Below are 19253 nucleotides of genomic sequence, written 5' to 3'. Positions count from 1 at the left end.
TGATGGTGGTGATGGTGATGGTGGTGGTGATGGTGATGGTGGTGATGGTGGTGATGGTGGTGGTGGTGATGGTGGTGATGGTGAGATGGTGGTGATGGTGGTGGTGGTGGTGGTGGTGATGGTGATGGTGGTGATGGTGGTGGTGGTGATCGTGGTAATGATAGTGGTGGTTATGGTACGGATGGTAAGTGGTAGTGATGGTGGATGATGGTGGGTGATGGTGGTGATGGTGATGGTGGTGATGGTGGTGGTGGTGATCGTGGTAATGATAGTGGTGGTTATGGTACGGATGGTAAGTGGTAGTGATGGTGGATGATGGTGGGTGATGGTGGTGATGGTGATGGTGGTGATGGTGGTGGTGGTGATCGTGGTAATGATAGTGGTGGTTATGGTACGGATGGTAAGTGGTAGTGATGGTGGATGATGGTGGGTGATGGTGGTGGTGGTGATGATGGTGATGGTGGTGATGGTGGTGACGGTGGTGATGGTGGTGATGGTGATGGTGGTGATGATGGTGATGGTGGTGATGGTGGTGATGGTGATGGTGGTGATGATGATGGTGGTGGTGATGGTGGTGATGGTGGTGATGGTGGTGATGGTGATGGTGGTGATGATGATGGTGGTGGTGATGGTGGTGATGGTGTGATGGTGGTGATGGTGATGGTGGTGATGGTGTGATGGTGGTGATGGTGGTGATGGTGATGGTGGTGATGATGATGGTGATGGTGGTGGTGATGGTGATGGTGGTGGTGATGGTGGTGGTGATGGTGGTGGTGATGGTGGTGATGGTGGTGATGGTGGTTGGTGATGGTGATGTGATGGTGGTGATGGTGATGGTGGTGATGGTGATGGTGTGATGGTGGTGATGGTGGTGATGGTGATGGTGGTGATGATGATGGTGATGGTGGTGATGGTGGTGGTGATGGTGATGGTGGTGATGATGGTGATGGTGGTGATGGTGATGGTGGTGATGATGGTGATGGTGGTGATGGTGATGGTGGTGATGGTGGTGATGGTGATGGTGGTGATGGTGATGGTGGTGATGGTGGTGATGGTGGTGATGGTGATGGTGGTGATGATGATGGTGATGGTGGTGATGGTGATGGTGGTGATGGTGATGGTGGTGATGGTGATGGTGGTGATGAGGGTGGTGATGATGGTGGTGGTGATAGTGATGGTGGTGATGGTGATGGTGGTGGTGGTGATCGTGGTAATGATAGTGGTGGTTGTGGTACAGGTGGTAAGTGGTAGTGATGGTGGATGATGGTGGGTGATGGTGGTGATGGTGATGGTGGTGGTGGTGAGGGTGGTGATGAGGGTGGTGATGATGGTGGTGGTGATGGTGATGGTGGTGATGGTGATGGTGGTGGTGATCCTGGTGATGACAGTGGTGATGACGATAGTGATAGTGTTGTTGGTGACGGTGTTGAGGATGGTGGCAGTGGCTGCAGCCAACCTCCTTTGTTCCAGGAGCTTTCAGAGAACTTTCCTTCCTGAGGTTGATGCTCTTATCATCCCATTTTGCAGATCAGCAAACTGAAGCACAGAGGTTAAACGAGTTGATCAAGGTCTTCAAACTACTGACTGTCAGCGCCAGGACTGACCCTGGCAGCCTCCTGTGTGTGGACGGCTTTCCTCTTTTATGGGAAAGGGGCAGCTGGAGGCTGGTATCAGTGACTGCAAGGTGTCTGGGCTGTGTCCTTCTGCTTCTGTCCCTTCCTCTGTGGACTGTGTAGGGGTCAGGTTCGGGGATCCTCTCCATCCATGGGCGTCCCTGGTGGCTCAGCTGGTAAGAATCCGCCTTCTATGCAGGAGACCGCAGTCTGATTCCTGGGTCAGGAAGATCTGCTGGAGAAGGCATAGGCTACCCACTCCAGTGTTCTTGGTCTTCCCCTGTGGCTCAGCTGGTAAAGAATCCTCTGCAATGTAGGAGACCCCAGTTCTATCCCTGGGTTGGGGAGATCCCCTGGAGAAGGAATAGGCTTACCCACTCCAGTATTCTGGCCTGGAGAATTCACAGACTGTATGGGGTTGCAGAGAGTTGGACACGAGTGCGCGACTTTCACTTCAGCTTCATCCATGCAGACTCTTCACCATGAAGTGTTGTCTGCTGCTCCCTCATGTTGGGGGGCAGTGCCTTCTCGGGGGCTCAGGACTCCGTCCTTCCCCAGAGGGCAGGAGCCCAGAGGAGGGGACGGCTGGTCTGCGCGCCTACAGCTGGGACTTGGTTGCAGTGAGTGGCATTTTTCTGACTGATGTTGTGTACCTTTTCCATCAGAAGTTGCTTTTCTTCTCAGTACAGTAGATGTGTGACCTAAAGCACTTTAGAATGATTTTTATCAGTGGTAGAGGCAGCACTGCCATTCTGTGTGATTCTGACTCTGGATTGAAGCGCCGTCTCGTTAGCGGCTCTGTGTTAGCATGAACCCTCCTTTCTTATCTTGCCCCTCAGAGACGTGAACACGGCTTCTGAAAATTAGGCACCGGGGCGCTTTTGTTGAATCCACCAGCTGGCCCCACTGAGGCTCATTTTCCCTGCCAGACGGATCAGCATCAGCTCGCTGGTCCAGCCCTGGTCTGGCCTGTGTGATGGGGGCCCTCCTGGGCCGCTGTGTTCTGAGTGCCCTTGGCACCAGTGACGCTCCTGCCCTTGCCGGCGGGGCGTGTTCTGTCTGGAGGGAAAGCAACGAGGACGCACGGTGCTTCCCCCTCGAGGTCGAGGGTGGCCAGGGGGCTGCAAGGAGCAGGGGAGGCCATGTCCCCGACACGCAGGCTCCTGGGATCGTCCACGTCTGCTGCTCAGGCCCCCGGGCCTCGGACGGTTGTCGGGATGGGACTGTTGGGACAGCCTTGGGGCTTGCGAGCAGTGCGTCGGGTGGGAGCGGGGGGAATGCTGAATGCCAGAGCGCAGGTGCCCCCTCACTGCGTTGTCCAGAAGAGCCCTCGGGAGGCGCAAGGACAGGGCCTTGGGGTGACAGGCGCGTGGCCCCTGCGGCGCGTTAGCGATCTCACAGGCAGTCTGACTCTGGGACGCAGGTGCTACGTGTGTGCAGTCAGCACCCCTCGCCACACTGTCAGCGCGACCGCGTCTCCAAGGACGAGCCCAGGGCCTCCCTCAGCCCATCAGCTCGGCCGCCGGCCGGGTCGGGAGGTGCCTTCTGAGCTCGGAGCTGGGTGTTCCTGCAGGGCCTTTGCCCCTTATGCGCTTAGGTTGGCAGGACAGGGCCCCGGTGGGTCTGAGAGAAGGTTAAGGGCAGAGACAGGCTCACCAGTGCCTCCTGCAGGTCACGGCCATCCTGGTGGCGGTCATTTAAGTTTTAGCGCACATCCCGGCCTGTGGAAGGCACACGCGCTGTTCACCGTTTGCCCGTCGGACTGTTGCGTTGCTGGATGGGGGTCTCTTCCTGTGTCCGCTCTGTCGGGTATGACCTCTCCCCCCGCCCTCCCCCTCCCCCTCCCAAGCCTCTGTTTCTGTCTGTCTCCATCAGAGACGTGTAGATTCTCTGTCTCAGACCAGGGAGGGGCGCTGGAGGTCCTGACTCCAGCCGGGCCCCTGTCTCCCCATCGCGGCACGTGGCTCTCCTGGTGAATTGGCTCCTATCTTCCATTCTGTTGCTAATTTAGGGGACCAGGTTACTGAGCTTTTTCTTCTCAGCAGGGATGCAGAAAAATTACCAGGGCTTTTAGAGTCCTGCTCCCACCTGATAAACTTGCCTTTCAGTGCCAGCCGTGAGTGAAGAAGGCTGCTCTTTGCACCTTTGCAAAAATGCACTGTTCAGAGCCTCCGTGTTGTCTAGGAAACACGCCTTTGGGGGCTGCAGGGTCGGAAGGCTGGGGCGTCGGAGACGGACGGGAAAGATCAGCACAGCCAAGCAAATAAAAACAACACACCGCGTACCCTCAGATAGAGCGTTTTAGGGGAGAGAGGAAACGAGAAATCAAAGCTCTTTCATCAGGAAAGATGTTCATGTATGATTTAGCTCCTAAATTGGCTACCAAGATGACGTCTATGCTTTCCCCCTCTTTGGGTCAATTCGACTTGGATACACGGGGCAGTTGGATCTGATGGACTCTTAGGAACTGGCCAGAGTGTCTGTTCTGCATGTGGTCACGACTCTGTGGTTCCCCATTCTTGCTTCTGCCTGTCACGGTTCCCCCTGTGCTGCGTGCCCTGCGGAGGGGCCTCCTCCCCCGGCCGTGGTCACAGCCACAGCCTGGCTTTGCTCACTTCCCCCTCGCTGTGAGTTCATAACTCCTGGGAGTGTTAGCTGATAACTGCTTGTCTGAGTCTGCTGTGTGGCTGTGGTTTCTGCCCCGTGTGGTGTGGGTGCAGAGGTGCCTCCTGTCTGTGGGCTTTGTCCCCGAGGGGCAGAAACTGCAAGAAGGAACTCTCAAGAGGGAACAAGAGTGGTTGTTGACTTGGACCCATCCTGCTGCTCCCTGGGAGACCCGGGGAGGCTGTGCCTCTCCACCTGGAGGCAGGGGCGTCTCCAGATACTGCCACATGAAGGCCGTGGACACCACACAGAGCGTCCAGGAGGTGGTGACAGCCACGCTGGCCAGTGCAGGCAGCTGCACGTGCTGGGCCAATGCTCAGCCGCACGCCCCTCTCCCCAGCAATGCACATGGCAGAAAGTGAAGAAAAACTAAAGAGCCTCTTGATGAAAGTGAAAGAGAAGCGTGAAAAAGTTGGCTTACAGCTCAACATTCAGAAAACTAAGAATCACGGCATCCAGTCCCATCACTTCATGGGAAATAGATGGGGAAACAGTGGAAACAGTGACAGACTTTATTTTTTTGGGCTCCCAAATCACTGCAGATGGTGACTGCAGCCATGAAATTAAAAGACGCTTGCTCCTTGGAAGAAAAGCTATGACCAACCTAGACAGCATATTAAAAAGCAGAGACATTACTTTGCCAACAAAGGTCCATCTAGTCAAAGCTATGGTTTTTCCAGTAGTCATGTATGGATGTGAGAGTTGGACTATAAAGAAAGCTGAGCACTAAAGAATTGATGCTTTTAAACTGTGGTGTTGGATAAGACTCCTGAAAGCCCCTTGGACTGCAAGGAGATCCAACCAGTCCATCCTAAAGGAAATCAGTCCTGAATATTCAGTGGAAGGACTGATGCTGAAGCTGAAACTCCCATACTTTGGCCACCTGATGCGAAGAGCTGATTCATTGCAAAAGACCCTGATGCTGGGAAAGATTGAGGGCAGGAGGAGAAGGGGACGACAGAGGATGAGATGGCTGGATGGCATCATGCACACACACCTGTGCACACACCCCCCCCCCACCCATGCACACGTGTGCACACACCCATACACATGTGCACACAGCCGTGCACACACACCCAGCACATACCCGCTCGTGTGTGTGGAAAGGCGGGCAGCACTCGGCTCCCCTGCGCCCACCCCCCCGGAGCCTGCTGTGTGTCTCCCTGGGTTACAAATGGCCGTTCAGTGCTGCTCCTCTCAGGAGACGTTTCTGCGGGCTCGCACTGCTTGTAAATGGCCAGGATACGCTTCTGTTGTGAGAAGTGTGTGAGGCTGCATCCGTGCAGGCGGACGTGAGCATTTGTGGGTGTCCGTGGTAAAAGCGCAGCCTGCAGTGTCCAGCTCTCCGTCCACAGCCTTGGGCCTGCCCGCCCTGTGCTTCTCTGCCTTCAGCTTGCCCTCCTCAGAACAGAGGCTGTACTTGCAGCCTCCCGTCTCGCTGGGAGGCTAATGATGGAGGGTACGTATAGTAGCGTGAAGTCTTTGAAATAAAATCACCAAGTACATGTGCGCTGTTATTACAGTTCTAATGGTATTTATATTTAAATCATTATGATTGCAGTAATAATACACCATTTCGCCAATAAAACACAAAAACCACTTGAGAAGAACATTCTAAAATGATAGCGTTTTCTGGGGCTGGTCAGCAGTGTCTAATTTGGGGCCTCTGCAATTGGTTTTGTGACTCATGTATTATGTATTTGCAAAGAATAATCAAGGGTGTGCAGTATTGCCCAGGGCAGTGAGTATGGAAAATATACAGCCGGAGCAGCTGTCCTGGAAGAGCGCGCTGCCTGGATCGACACAGTTACGTTTCACGCGGGGTGGGGGCTGTCACCGACCTCGCAGCTGGTTTTGAGCCCGTGAAGCTTGACTCTGCGATGATGCGTCATCAGGGCCGAGCGCCCTCTGTCAGCCGTCCAGGTGCCGCAGAGGTGTACAGTGGGCTCAGTGGCAACTGAGGGTTTTTGTTTTTTTCTTTCTTCGGATACATACAAAGTTCATAAATCTGATTTATAACTGGTGGAATCTGTGCTCCCCAAGCAGAATGCTCGAAGGCGGAACCTTGTTGGTGGACAGCGGCTGTGTTTCAGGCCCCCGGGCTCTCCACAGGCGGTCAGGCTGGGGCTGCGTCGTCCAGGGCATGGGGGTCAGCTGCGCCCGGCTCCTTCCGTCTCGCCGGAAAGTACGCTTAGCTTACTGGAGCTGGACCACTTACTGCATTAAGAGTGAAGTCAGCGAGAGGCCGCTGTTTAGGGCCAGTTTCGGAATTAAGATGTGTTCTGTTGGGACTACCTGGCCATCCAGTGGTTAAGACTTGGCCTTCCAAGGCAGGGGGCGAGGGTGTGATCCCTGGTCAGGGAGCTGAGATTCCACATGCCTGGGACATACTGGGTCCCCGGGACAACCTCGAGGGGAAGAGCTGCCTTGCAGGTTCCTTTCTAATCCCAGCAGCTCCGGAGGGGACATACTGGGCCCCTGGGGCAGCCCTGTGTGAGGAAGAGCTGCCTTGCAGGTTTCTCTCTCATCCCATGACCTTGTCACGGACTGGGTGCATCCCGGCGGCTCCCGACAATCCCACATGCCTGGTGGCCAAAAAGCGCAAAACAGAAAATGGAAGCAGTGTTGTACCAAATTCAATAAAGACTTTAAAAATGGTCCACATAAAAAAAAAAAAAATTCTAAAAAAAAAAAAGATGTTCTTCTGAGCCGCGCGGCCCGGGGTGGTGGCGTCCAGCGGCAGAGACGGCCAGAGCGTGTCTTTGTCCTTCTGCAGCCACTCCTGCCTCTGGACCCTTCTCCTCGGCCAGGGCCCCCTTGCCGCCCCAGGCCCCCCCACCCTATCTGACACTGGGACATTTGTCCCAGCTAGGGAATCAGTATTGACAGATGGTTATGACCTACGTTTAACTTTTCCTAGTGACCATTTTCTGGCCCAGGACCCGTCCAGGGCACCACATGGCCTTCAGTCGTCCCCTTGAGCTCCTCGTGGCTGTGACATTTTCTCAGGTCTCCCTGGTTTTAATGACCTCAACAGCTTGAGTACTTGCCAGGTTATTCCGTAGATTTGGGTTTGCCTGATGTTCTTGTCATCAGACTGGGGCTGTGGGTTTGGGAGGAAGAGCAGGGGGGCCCGATGCCTTGTCATCACTTCAGGTGCCCGTGGCGACCGCCTGGCCCAGGTGTGTCCATCTCCTCTGCAGAGTTCCTCTTCTTCCCTCTCCTTTCCATACAGTCCTCTTTGTTTGTTTTTGTTTTAAGAGATTTCTTTTTTTTTAATTTCGCTGTTGTGGCTGCCCTGACGTCTCGTCGCTGGGCGTGAGGCCCTAGTCGTGGTGCGTGGACTTCTCCCTGTGCCGCCTCTCGTTTGCAGGGCACAGGCTCTGGGCACGCGGGCTCAGCAGTTGTGACCCGCGGGCTCAGCCGCCCCGTGATGTGTGGAATCTTCCCGGACCAGGGATTGGACCTGTGTTCCCTGCATTGGCAGGCAGATTCTTAACCACTGAACCACAGGGAAGCCCCGTCCTGTCTTCTTTGGAAGGAGGTCACAATGTGCCCAGAACTTAAGGGGTGGCAATTACGCCCACCCTTCTTGAAGGCAGATCTCTACTTAAGTTAATTAGGATTCTTCTGCATGAGAGATTTGTCTGCTTTTCCCCCTTGTTAATTTATTCATTCATTTACATTGGTATGGCTGTGCGGATATTTACGTTACATTTTGGGTTATAGTCCAGTAGCACTACATCATCTTTTGTTTTAAATGTTCCAGCTCTGGCCATTGGGCTCTGTTTTCATTGGCGCCTGGGTCCTTCTGACATACCCCGATCTGTGTGTGTGTCCATTTCTCCAGGGAGCCCAGTCCCTGTGATTGGAGAATGGTATTATGAATAGAAGCCAAGATCATGACTGGTGTGCTCTGGTCGATTATCTTTTAAAGAAATTATAAATGAGGGAAAATACCTTTCGCGTTCACCTTCACGTACCGTGACCTGTCACCCTCGTTCTCTGGGTAGATCTCTGTCTTTCCCCTTGTATCATATTCTTTCTGCCGGAAGAACTTTCTTCAGCGTTTTTTTGTCGTGTAGCCCTTTCTTGTTTTGGTCTCAGGAGGCGTGGGTTTCACCTTGCTGAGTCTGGAAGTCCGGGTTGGCAGCTTCCTCCCGGCACTTCCGCAGCATCGTCCTGCTGCCTTTTGTCCTGCCTTGCTTCTGCAGGAAGTCTGCTGTGGGTATTATTTTTGTTCCACTTCCTAGGATTTTGTGGAATCCTCTGGAAGCTAACCTGACCCATCGTCCTAGTGTGAAGTCCGTGGGCTTCCTCCTCTGTGAAGCCTCCCTGACGCCCCCTTCTCCAGCGGGACGCTCGCCGCCCGCCTCCCTCGTCCGTTCAGGCCTGGGGGTTGGCTGGCCACGCGGCGTCAGCCGGTGTCTCGGGCACGTCTTCGGGTGCCTTCGTGTGGGGCGTCACTCCAGGGCTTTCCAGCTACGCCTTATCAGGAAAGACCAGCGCTGACGCAGATCTCCACACAGCTGGCTGACGACCGTGGTCACAGGCATTCCAGGGGAGAGCAGGCCCGCCTGAGTGCGTTCCGCAGACAGCAGGCCCCTGGGCCTGCAGTGCGTCCCCGGCCTTGCCGAGCCCCGTCCCCGCACCCGTGGCGCGGACCCCGTGAGGGCAGGGTCCCGCGTGCAGCCTGGCGCGGCGTCGCCCATGGGACGCCCCCAGAGTCTCGCCTTCTCCTCTCGCCGCCCCCCAGTGTCCCGTCCCCTGAGGCGCAGCTGCGTCCCCTCTCTGCATCCGCTGCAGCCAGGCTGGGCACCCAGGGCCGGAGCTCGGGACCCCGAGCCGGTGGTCGGAGGAGGGGCCAGAGCACACAGCAGCCAGACACCGCCAGGCACTCATGTCTGCATTCAGCTGCTGGTTTGGACCAGGTGATACAGGTCATCTGCCCGTTAGGGATCTAACTGAAAATAATGCCAGGCAATTACATACAGTGATTTCTTAACATCTTCGGCCTAAATCAGCAAAACACTTCAGAATGCTGTATCCAGTTGAGATGGAAACGCCAGTGAAGGATAAGCAGGCGCTGCTGGAATATCCTGGGGAGGGGGTTTCTCTTCAGCCCCGGGGACGAAGGGGTTACCTGTGTGGTGTTCTACTGAACCACAAAATGTTATTTATAACCTGTGTCAGGAGCAATTAAACTGATTGATGATTAAGAAAGTTTAATAGTTGAATAATACGATGCAGTTCTTGACAGCTATTTTTTCTCATTTTGGAAGCATATTTTATGAGTCTAATAACAGCGTGAAGGATGGGCCTCAGAGTATGTTGTGGTGTAATTATATGGTGGTGATAGAGTATTCACTCTGGTGTTACATGGTATGTTACTTATAAAAAATTAAAACACCAATTACAGTTTTTTTGATTTATTATTGAAGCGGTTGGTTAATGTTGACTCACCCCACGCAGGGTTAATTAGTACATATTGATATATTTGATTAAAAATACACTAATGTTGAATTGGATAAGAAAGGCCAAACAAAATAAATTATTTTCTAGCCACCCCAGAACAGTATCCTGATTTTAGTTATCTTTTATCCTTACGTGGAAAGGTGGCCTCAAGTTGACCAGAAATGTTTGCTTTGTTCGGGGGAGCTGTGAGCGTTCCGTGCCCGCAGAAGTGGTGTTTATGTTCCCACAACAACCTCTTCTCTGCTTCTCTGCGCCTCTTCTTGCTTGTGGGGTTTTTTGGTGACAGTGTTTATCTTTGTGAACCATTTCTTATGTCTGTGAAGAGCAAACATACAGTTAAAAAGATTCTTTCTGGAAATGAGGAATGTTGCAAAATGCTAGCACAAATGAATAGTACACTAAAAAAAAAAAAAACCGAAGTCTAGCATCACTGTAATGAAAATGCAAATCAAACCAATAATGCAGTTCTATTTTTGTCTATCAAATTAGCCACGATTAAGGAAGATAATGCTCAGTGCTTTTGAGGTGTGATGAGATTGACACCCTGTAATCTCTGAGTCCCGAAAGGCTCGGGCACCTCCTTGTCTGGAGGAGGCGGGAGAGGGCATGAAGACGGGGCTGGGGGTCCCTTGTCGAGGCCTTTGTCCTCGCAGAGGCGCCAGACAAACCCACACATCCAGCCATGGAGGACACGTAAGCCAGCGGTGGTACGTGATTTCCATGCATTTTCAATACGTGAAAATGGCCAAAGTATTCGCAAAAGTAGCGGGACCTTGAACTTCACATTCAGTTTCAATTCTGGTTTATTAAAAAACATGCATATGTAGGAGCGTTACGGAACAAATTGTGATGCAGTGAACTATACCACGATGTCAGCTGAAACTGCATCGTGTGTTTCTGGGCACTTTTCTTTGTATACATTCTGTATCTCTCAGAATACACACCATTATTTTCAAGAATCGTATGTCATAATAAATGTGCTGTTAGTAAGACCGCTTCCCTGGAATAGCCTGACGGAAGACCCTCTCTTGGGTCAGCCTGCCGCCCTTCAGTTGACGGGGTTGCCCTGGGTGTGTCTGATGTCTGGTCCAGCCCTAAGGTGGTGAGGCTGGGCAGGCAGGTGGGAGCTGCCCTCCGCGTCTAGGCGAGTGTTGTGTTGACGAGCCCGTGTGTGCCCCTGGGGCGGGGAGAGTGGAGGCCTGCAGGCTCTGGCAGAGCGTCTCCTCTCACTCACATGTGAGGGCTCCCGTGGGAAGGCGTCACCGTTCTCCGGGATCTCAGATTTAGGTCCTCTCTGCCGCTGGCGAGGCTGGGAGCAGGAGCGGCCCAGATTAGGTCCTGAAGGATGCGGGTGAATCAGGCAGGCGGTGGAGGGAGGTGGGGAGGCGGGCCGCGGGCGGGCGGGGAGGTCCGGCCGGGTGCTTGGTGGAGGCCCTGCTCCGGAGTCCGCAGGGTGCTGGAGTCAGGCTGGGGCCTCTGTCTTCATCGAGCCATCGCCCAGTCTGCACGCCGAGGGCTGGGACCTGGGGGCCGGTGGGCCCCAACAGTGCAGACTGGCAAGGGTCAGCAGGTGGAGCTGAGCAGTTGCATGAATGCGGGTCTGCCGGGGCTGGGGGTGAGCTCTGCAGGGATCCAGCCCCCGAGGGACTGTCCGGCAGGAGGATGCACCTTGGAGAGGGTGAGGGAGAGGAGCTTTGCTGGGCCTGCTGTCGCCCCGAGACTAGCCTGCTCCCCAGCCCCCACCAGAGAGGGGCAGCCCCCGGCCGGCGAGCCCTGACCAGTGCCCTGGTGGGCCGTTTGTAGAAGGGGCCCTGGAGGAGGGTGGATGGCAGGCAGAGAGCCAGGGCCCCCCGATTGTGGCAGCCACCCCCTGCCCGTACCCCCCACGTCTCCTGCCTTTGTCCGGGCTGGGGTGTCCTCAGCGGCAGTGGCTGCCCCTGGAGGCGGGTGACGGCGGGGCAGAGCCGGGAGTGGCAGCTCCGTGATGGTGGGGCTCCCAGCCCGGGCGCCCCTTCTTGTGCCTACTCTCCAGGGGTGCTCGCCGCCTCCTGGGGGTGGGGTGTCGGCCCAGAGGCATGGATACCTGGCCCAGGTCCTTCTGGCTCTCCTGTGGCTGGCACCTGGCAGCGAGCCGTCCTGTGTCCAGGGCTGTGCCAGCCCTGTCCCCTGCGTGCCTTCTCAGCGCTCTCCTGGTTCCCAGGTCCCCTGCAGCCAGCACTGTAATCCCCTTCATCCCTGGCTGCTTGGCCCTCTGTCTTTCCGTGGGGGCGGGGCCAGGGGCTGTCTGTGGGCAGGCGGAGGACCCCCTCCACCTTGGGTGACATTCTTGTCGGAGAGCCGTGCCTTATGGACACTTTGAGCCATTCAGACGTGTCCTTTGAGAATCCCTTCTCCACCGCCCAGCCAGCCCCCGTCCACAGGGCCCCCAGCGGGGGTGAGGACCAGCTCCGCATGGGCAGCTGGGCCCCCCAGTCTGCCAGGCACTTCTCTCTCTGGGTTCCGGGGACAGCAGCGGCCTTGGCCACTCCTCAAGAGTGATGTCCCATCTTTGCTTTGTCCGAGGACGTACTGACCTCGGGGGAGTTTCTGGAAGCAAGGCCCTCACTCTTGGCTGCAGCCTGTGGTTCTCGTGAGGCTGGGCTACAGCTCCCCGGGGGTCCGAGCTCCTTGACCGCGTGCCTCCCCTTAACCACGCTCTTCCTCCCCTGAGCTTGTGGGCAGTGGCACGTTAACTACACCCTGACCGGCCTCGTGTGCGAGGCACAGGGGAGCCCCTGTTTAGAAATCTGTTTTCTTGGCATCTTTTTGATACTGGGCTCGAGGACCCTCAGGCCAGCCTACAGTGAGCAGGCCCCGTGGTCAGTACAGGCGCACACAGCTGAAGACAAGAGAATGGCCGGGCTCCAGCTAAGAGAGCAGATTTCCTCAAAGCACAAGACAGAAGCCCGCGCCCGGGACTCCGGGCGTGGAGAGCTCAGTGGCGCTCGTGGAGATCAACCGCGGGACGATCAGGCCGCTGAGGCTTTGCTCTGACAAACCCTCCTCCTCTCATCTTCTCTGCAAATACTGTGGGTTGGTGATGGGTCTTCTCTGTTCCAGGCAGCTTTGGCATTGCTTTGAGAATATTAATTGCCTTTGAGTAAACAGACATTCATGATACCAACACATTAAAATAGTCTGACTTTTTAAACACAAGTGAAGAATTTCAGATAAACGTAGGAAATGGAGATCAAGCATCATCTAAGTGTTTCTGAAGTTTTGCTTCCATGCTCAGCTGATAAAGAATCAGCCTGCGATGCAGGAGACCCGGGTTCAATCCCTGGGTTGGGAAGATCCCCTGGAGAAGGAAATGGCAACCCACTCCAGTATTCTTGCCTGGAGAATCTCACAGACAGAGGAGCCTGGTGGGTTACAGTCCACGGGGTCACAGAGAGTCAGACATGACCGAGTGTTAGTTCATTTCAAATTGAGTGATGGCTGTGGATTCACACTTGGGTTCCACCACAGCCAGAGCACAAGATCACCAGTGCTGCAGACTGTAATGCGTTTCTGTGTGATTTTTATATCCGAGGACCATTGAGCTTCTCAAGCGGCTCGGACATTTTTAGGCCCACCCTCGGCACTTATGGAGGCAGCCTGGCTCTGGGTGGCGTGTTCTGTGTCCATGAGACTAGTTGAGAGGCTGCGACAGGGTGCAGTCACAGTGACCGTGTAGCTCCCCGTTTTTTGCACGGCTCACAGCGTCCCAGGCCCGCACCCCTAATTTTGCATTTTGTAATCCCATCACAAACATGACAGAGAAGCGACTCCATAGTTTCTTCAGGCAGCTGGGCTGATAGAGGCTGGGGAGAAGGTTAACACGGCCCCTCAGTCAGTGACCTCTCATCTGCCTCCCCCGGACATGGGGGCCCAGGCCTTCGTCAGGGGCCTCCCCCCGTAGCCCGTGTACAGACTGAATCCTCATGAAGCCCAGGTACTAGACGGAGAGGAGACCCGGGGCAATTACAGAGGGACCCATGTGATTACAGAGGGACCCATGTGATTACAGAGGAATCCATGTGATTACAGAGGGTCCCATGTGATTACAGAGGAATCCATGTGATTATAGAGGGTCCCATGTGATTACAGAGGAATCCATGTGATCACAGAGGAATCCATGTGATCACAGAGGGACCCGTGTGATTACAGAGGGACCCATGTGATCACAGAGGAATCCGTGTGATCACAGAGGAATCCATGTGATCACAGAGGGACCCATGTGCGCGGCACAGGCCGCCAGCCCGCCAGTCTGGGGAGTGTGTGTGTGTCTGTGTGTGTGTGTGTATTTTGACAGATTCATCTGGGCTGTTGTGATTTGGGTTCCTTAGTTTCTCTGTGTTTCCTCGGGGCAACTGGGATCCTGCAGGTGTGGTGAGCTGGGCCAGTTGGTTCCCGTCCCGAGTCTGCTGGGAGGCCTGGCTTCTGCCCCTGAGGGCTGCGCTTAGTAGGAGACCAGGGGTCTGAAATCCCAACCCAGAGATCTCGCTCCTGGGGGCGAGAGCCCACCTCCTCCCCATGCCTCAGGGCTGCGCTGATAACTCAGTGAATCCAAAATGGGTTTAAGGAGTGGCCACGAAAATGTGAAACCTCGCCAGAATGTAAGGCAGTGCAAATTAAACCTCACTTTACTGAGCTGTTTGAGACTTCCCAGAGGTGGAAAGATGGAACTGCTGAGGAGATGGTGGGGCCACAGCCTTGGGCATCCTGGCTACGGTGTAAATTCCAAACTTGCCTTCAGAGTATTTTCATAAGATTTGCCAGGAGCCTTGAAAACGCACTTACTCTTCACCTGCTGGTTTCATCTGGGATGCTTGTTGTAAGCAAATGGTTCTCACCGTGGATCAGACTCCTTGTGCAAGGAAGATGTCCAGGGATGCGCTCCTGATAGTGGAGAAGTGTTCAGATGACGTCACAGCCCAGGGCAGTGAGGTGGTGACTGAGCCGGCAGAGCGCCAGGCCCAGCCTGTTAACCAGCATCCTGAAAGATGGCTTCAAACGGCGTGTGATAGAGTGGAAAACCCTCACCACTAATGCCAGCTTTCAGCAGGATGCATGTTTATATTTGCAATGCAACCATCGCCACAGAAAAAGCTGAGAGAAAACTCTGTGTAGAAAGAACTGGGGTGAACTGGAATGCTGGGATACTCGGTGGCCTGGTTGCGTTTGAGATGACAGCCAATGTGTGGCTAACTCGCCCTTTATTTAAAGATGTGAGTTCGTCAGCTTTTCTTCTGTGACTGGGGAGTGAGTGATGGGGGCTGGATCGTGCCCCTCGAAGGCCCATGTCTGCACTGGCTTCTCCTCTTGGCCTCCAGGCGTGCAGGGCGATGGCCGCGCGGTTCTCAGTGACTCTGGTGACGAGGTTGACCATCCCCCCGGCCCAGGCTCTGCCCTGGACAGGCCGTGAGCCCTCGGGCCGAGACGAGCAGCCCTCAGGCCGGTCTGGGGGCCCAGCGAGGCTGTCCCTGCGCCCTCGTCCTCAGCCTGGGCGTGAGCTCAGCGGCAGGCAGGGAGCCGGGCGTCCAGCCCTCAGTCCACCCAAGGGCTCTGGGGAGAAGCTTGCGGCTGCCCCGCCCTCCATGTGCTCTGCTCTCGGGGCTGGAGGAGTTGGTGTGCTTCTGCAGGGCGTGAACATCCACCTGTGATGCAGGAGCCGTGACCCGAGTGTGGGACACGCGTGGACGTCCACCCGTGACGCGGGAGCCGTGACCCGAGTGTGGGACACGCGTGGACGTCCACCCGTGACGCGGGAGCCGTGACCCGAGTGTGCGAACCAGTGTGGACGGTCCACCTGTGACGCGGGAGCCGTGACCCGAGTGTGGGACCCAGCAGGGACGGCCCATCTGTGACGCGGGAGCTGTGACCCCAGTGTGGGACACACGTGGACGTCCTTCTGTGACGCGGGAGCCATGACCCGAGTGTGGGACATGCGTGGACGGTCCACCTGTGACGCGGGAGCCGTGACCCGAGTGTGGGACACGCGTGGATGGTTCATCTGTGACGTGGGAGCTGTGACCTGAGTGTGTGACCCAGTGTGGGCGGTCCACCTCTGACGTGGGAGCTGTGACCCGTGTGTGGGACACGCGTGGACGTCCACCTGTGACGCGGGAGCTGTGACCCGAGTGTGGGACACGCGTGGACAGTCCACCTGTGACGCGGGAGCCGTGACCCGAGTGTGGGACACGTGTGGATGGTTCATCTGTGACGCGGGAGCTGTGACCTGAGTGTGTGACACAGTGTGGGCGGTCCACCTCTGACGTGGGAGCTGTGACCCGTGTGTGGGACACGCGTGGACGTCCACCTGTGACGCGGCTGCCTGTGGTGTGGGGTCTCCCCGCCACCCCATCAGTGGCCACGGTGGTTCTGTGTTGGCCATGCAGGAAGGAGGGGCCCCCACCTGTAACAGCCCTTCTGCGTCTGAATGCTTCTTCAGGCGGGGATGGAGAACGGGTGTGCTGCTTGCAAACTAAATGCCTGTCATGCACCAGAAGTTTACTTGTGGGACTTTCCTGCTGTCAGGCCTTTTGAGGACCTTCTCGACATCCAGAGTCTTAACTCCCCTCCCAGACCGTGGGGACCCGAAGCACTTGCAGGGCTGTGAGCCAGGAGGCCTCCCGACCAGCAGGGAAGGAAGGGGCCCGTATTTTAAAGGAGGCCCAGGGGCTCTTGTAGAGGGAGAATTTCCTCCTGTGGACACAGTGGCGAGCCCCACGCTGGATTGGCTTGTTTGGAACAGACGTGTGTTTCAAAAGTGTAAGGAGAAAAAAAAAAAAAAGTGTAAGGAGGCCGTTCGGCTTTGTTGTTGTTCAGTCGCTCAGGCGTGTCCAACTCTGCGACCCCGTGGGCTGCAGCGCTCCAGGCTTCCCTGTCCTTCGCCATCTCCCGGAGTTTGCTCAGACTCGTGTCTGTCAGGTGGGGCTGCTGGCTCTGCTAATGGGCCGGCACAGAGGAGCCTCCATCAGCCAGCGGCCAAGGTGCTCGCGGTGTGACTTCCTGGAGAGCGTGTCTGGCTTTTACTGTGTCTTTGGCAGTCGGGTGGAATAGCCCTGGGTTCATCCTGCCCTGGGTCAGGGGGTGGCCTGCCTGTTCTCATGGGAGCTGGGATGTCGGGGCCTGGGTGGGGAAGCCCGGCTCCTCCGGCAGACCCCAGCGTGGCAGGACAGGACCACGGGCCCTGCTCAGCCCTGCCTCCAGGCTGGGCGCTGCAGAGCTCCGTGGGTGCTTGTGGCCTCTGACCCGCTGTGTCCGAACCTGTGCGTCCTTCCCTCAGCAGAACTTCTGGACTGTGTGTGCTCTGCGTGGGTCTAAAGTCTTTCTCTTTACCTGTACCCGTGGTGGGTACTTTAAACTTTGAAATGTTACAGTTTTATGTTTATTAAATTGGTTATGTTTATCTGTATTTATCAATACCTAGTGCTATTGATCGTTTCTTTTTGTTTGACTTTTTCGTTAAGTTTCCTTTTCAGGTATTTCCCTCATTTTCACCAGGCTTACATATGTATTTTTCTTGCTGGGAAACAATTCTTAATAGCTTGTTTGATGTCAGTCCTTGGCCTGTTCAGTTCAGTTCAGTTCAGTCGCTCAGTTGTGTCTGACTCTTTGCGATCCCATGAACCGCAGCACGCCAGGCCTCCCTGTCCATCACCAACTCCCGGAGTTTACCCAGACTCATGTCCTTTGAGTCAGTGATGCTATATAACCATTTCATCCTCTGTCGCCCCCTTCTCCTCCTGCCCCCAATCCCTCCCAGCATCAGGGTCTTTTCCAATGAGTCAACTCTTTGCATGAGGTGGCCAAAGTATTGGAGTTTCAGCTTCAGCATCAGTCTGTCCAATGAACACCCAGGACTGATCTCCTTTAAGATGGACTGGTTGGATCTCCTTGCAGTCCAAGGGACTCTCAAGAGTCTTCTCCAACACCACAGTTCAAAAGCATCAGTTCTTTGGTGCTCAGCTTTCTTTGTAGTCCAACTCTCACATCCATACATGACCACTGGAAAAACCATAACCTTGACTAGATGACCTTTGTTGGCAAAGTAATGTCTCTGCTTTTTAATATGCTGTCTAGGTTGGTCATAACTTTCCTTCCAAGGAGGAAGCGTCTTTTAATTTCATGGTTGTAATCACCATCTGCGGTGATTTTGGAGCCCCCCAAAGTAAAGTCAGCCACTGTTTCCCCATCTATTTGCCATGAAGTGATGGGGGATGCCATGATCTTAGTTTTCTGAATGTTGAGCCTTAAGCCAACTTTTTCACTCTCCTCTTTCACTTTCATCAAGAGTCTCTTTAGTTCTTCACTTTCTGCCATAAGGGTGGTGTCATCTGCATATCTGAGGTTATTGATATTTCTCCCAGCAATCTTGATTCCAGCTTGTGCTTCATCCAGCCCAGCATTTCTCATGATGTGCTCTGCATATAAGTTAAATAAGCAGGGTGACAATATACAGCCTTGACGTACTCCTTTTCCTATTTGGAACCAGTCTGTTGTTCCATGTTCAGTTCTAACCGATGCTTCCTGACCTGCATACAGGTTTCTCAAAAGGCAGGTCAGGTGGTCTGGTATGCCCATCTCTTTCAGAATTTTCCACAGTTTATTGTGATCCACACAGTCAAAGGCTTTGGCATACTCAGTAAAGCAGAAAAAGATGTTTTTCTGGAACTCTCTAGCTTTTTTGATGATCCAGCGGATGTTGGCAGTTTGATCTCTGGTTCCTCTGCCTTTTCTAAAACGAGCTTGAACATCTGGAAGTTCACGGTTCACATGTTGCTGAAGCCTGGCTTGGAGAATTTTGAGCATTACTTTACTAGCGTGTGAGATGAGTGCAATTGTGTGGTAGTTTGGGCATTCTTTGGCATTGCCTTTCTTTGGGATTGGAATGAAAATGGACCTTTTTCAGTCCTGTGGCCACTGCTGAGTTTTCCAAATTTGCTGACATATTGAGTGCAGCACTTTCACAGGATCATCTTTTAGGATTTGAAATAGCTCAGCTGGAATTCCATCACCTCCACTAGCTTTGTTCATAGTGATACTTCCTAAGGCCCATTTGACTTCGCATCCAGGACGTTTGGCTCTAGGTGGGTGATCACACCATCGTGATTATCTGGGTCGTGAAGATCTAACCCTTGGCCTGTACTGTGTTGCAGATGTTTATCCAGTTTGTTTTACTTTCTTAGTTTTTTGCTCACGACCATATTATGTTTGACTATGATGATCTAGGCCAGGTTTCCCTTTTGTGCTGGGTTTTTCCCTGGCAGGGTCTTTCTCTGAGCTGAGAAGTTAGAATTCCATCGTCATGCTGGGGAAGCGCCTCTACCGCACCCCCCCCCCCGGGTGATTTCTGTCCCAGTGCTGCACCCCAAGCTTCCCTCCACCCGCTTCTGAGTGCAGTCCACCCAGACCCTCGGGAACAAGGAGGGTCTCGTGTTCGTCAACTTTTTCTTTCCATCTGGGTGCATTAGTGAT

The 19253-nt window shown here is 54.5% G+C and overlaps 1 protein-coding gene across 2 annotated transcripts in view; it reads left to right on the top strand.

The window, feature by feature from the left end:
* The window catches only part of TBC1D22A (TBC1 domain family member 22A), a 267796-nt gene that overhangs the window by 136867 nt on the left and 111676 nt on the right, over nt 1–19253 (top strand). The window lies entirely within an intron of this gene.

Source organism: Cervus elaphus, chromosome 22 (genome assembly GCF_910594005.1).
Source record: "Cervus elaphus chromosome 22, mCerEla1.1, whole genome shotgun sequence".
NCBI lineage: Eukaryota > Metazoa > Chordata > Mammalia > Artiodactyla > Cervidae > Cervus > Cervus elaphus.
The sequence above is the reverse complement of the archived record's forward strand: the minus strand, read 5'-3'. Positions and strand labels throughout refer to the sequence as shown.